Source organism: Atractosteus spatula, assembly GCF_055471065.1.
Source record: "Atractosteus spatula isolate fAtrSpa1 chromosome 17 unlocalized genomic scaffold, fAtrSpa1.hap1 SUPER_17_unloc_3, whole genome shotgun sequence".
Taxonomy (NCBI): Eukaryota; Metazoa; Chordata; class Actinopteri; order Semionotiformes; family Lepisosteidae; genus Atractosteus; species Atractosteus spatula.
In genome coordinates, this window is record NW_028296635.1 from 639,012 (window position 1) to 641,642 (window position 2,631).

Consider the following 2,631-nt stretch of genomic DNA (forward strand, 5'->3'; position numbering starts at 1 on the left):
TTTTGGCAGTATGGAACTCTGAAGCACTCTGGATTATGGAACACTGTGCCCTTCAAGACACACCTATGAATGTTTCATTGCATTGTGCATTTGGGACTAAATATGCTAAAAGTATGATTTTAAAATGTTTTTATTTCACTTATGTTAATTCAATAAATTATTACATGTGTTTTAAAAAACAAGTCTAATTAAAATAAATGCTTTTTTTTATTTATCTTCTACCATTGAACAGGAAAATCTTTGTAGTTCAAGCCCACAAAGTGTCCTAATGATGCAATACATGATCTAAGGAAGATTATCATGGGAATATCAACATTGTTTCCTCATAAAAATGCATCCTTTCATTTTATTTTTTAAATAAACTCATATTATGTATAGTAGTGGTCTTCAATTTAAAAAAATCTAGCACTACTGAATGCATAATTCAAATCAATAAAAATAAAATCACCAAATAGAGAATTGAAATAATGTTCACTCAAAATAAGACATTACTAACAATGACCACAAGGTGGAGATATTGTCCTTACAAGTTAGAAAAGGCAAAACTGAGAAAAGGTAAAAGGAATAGAAATGCATTGAATTTTAAAGAAGACTTTTTTTTTCTAAATGAAAAGGCGAAACAGTCATGTTGTAGTGCGGTTTCGCTGTTACCTTTGTGCTATGATATAATCTACTATGCAAGAACTGCTTATGTTTAGGCAGTATGGAACTCTGAAGTACTCTGACGTATGCAACTCTGTTCTGTTGACACTGCCTGTGATTAATACCTGGGACAAACACCCACACATGACATAAAATATATCAATCACTTACAGTAGTACTGAGGGCAGAGCCACAGGATCACTGCTAAACACTTCACTAAATACACTTTTCCTACTCATTTGATATGATCCAGAATTGATCATTTCTTAAAAGACCCGTCGGCCAGACTGCAGATCCGCAGCACCCGGCTCCGACCGGTGCGTGCGAGAGGGCCGCGGTGCATATTGCCTTGTCCAGCAGAGACTCGCGCCCAGCCCCGCTTCACACCCCATCCCGACCGACCCAGCCATTAGAGCCAATCCTTATCCCGAAGCTATGGATCTGACTTGCTGATTTCCCTTACCTACATTGTTCTAACATGCCGGCAGCCCCTCTCACGCACCCTGGTTGGAGCTCCTCCTCCCCTGCTCGCGGGGGAAGGCCAGGGTGCCAGGGGGGATAAGCCATCATCTGCAGCGACGGGGGGATTGCCTGCAGGTGGCGGGCGGCCTCGACCAGTGTCTAGGTGTCTAGCAGCTGGCTTAGAACTGGTGCAGACCAGTGGAATTAGACTGTTTAAAACAAAGCATCGCGAAGGCCCGCAGCGGGTGTTGATGCGATGTGATTTCTGCCCAGTGCTCTGAATGTCAAAGTGAAGAAATTCAATGAATCGCGTATGGCTATGTCATCGGATCCTATCATCAGCACTCTGATGCAATCGGAAGAAGCACAAGTAAAACTCCAGAAACTTTGGATCCAGGTTGGAGGTGATGTTAGCAAAATCCCGGAACTAAACAACCCAACAACCTTAACAGTGCAGTCAGAGGATATACTGCTTCCAGTGGGATGGGAACCCAGTCCCAACCAAAAACCAAAATTCAAGACTCCATGTAACTGGCGTAATGACGAATTTGAGAACTGGACAAAATTATATGTTCAAGGAACAGGAATTAAAAACTTCAAAGATGACCCTGACAGTAACTCCTGGCTTGCGCATCACAAAGGTTTCAAAGAAAGACACTATATCGCAGCACTTCAACTTCGGGCTAATGTATATCCCACCAGGGAAAGCTTGAACAGAGGTCAAAGGGGATACCCAACACTCTGTCACAAGTGCTAAGAGAAAACCGAAACATGCTCACATATACTTGGACAATGCCCTAGCGTTCAAAGTGCTAGATTAAAGACTCAACAAGATCTGCAACATTTTAACCGAAGAGGCTAAAAAACAGAATTGGGAAGTCAGAAAAGAACCACATTTCAGACTCGAAGGATCAAATGAACTGAGAAAACCCAACCTCATTTTCACAGAAAACAAAGAATCAATAGTAATCGATGTAACAATACAATATGAACAGATCCTACACACACTAAAGGAGGCAGCAAGGGAGAAAGTAGTTTACTATGAGCCCCTGAAAGACCAGATAAAAGAAACAACAAGAGCCGAAAAAGTTACCTTCTACGGCTTTCCAATTGAAGTGAGAGGAAAATGGCACGAGAGAAACTACAACGTCCTTCAGAGTCTGGAGATTAGAGAAAGTAGACAGTAACAGCTAAGAGCCCTACTTTACTCTCTCGACATCCTCTCAATTTTGGCGGCAAAAACACAGCTACTGAACGTAACAATGATTGTATATATCTCAGATGTAGTTCAGGTGGGTAGCTGCGTCAGCATGCGTAGGCTGCAAAGGAACAAGTAATAGGTTTATTCCATGCTGAAAAAAAGAAGAAAGAGAACACAACGTTTCGGCCGTGGAGCCTTCTTCAGGTGTGAGAGAGACAGGGCAGTAGGCAGAGGTAAAGTAGTGGGAGAACAAAGGTTGGGAGGGAGGAGGAGTGAGAGGTGGGAGCAGGGGACAGAAAGAGAGGCCAATCAAGAGGTGTGAAGTC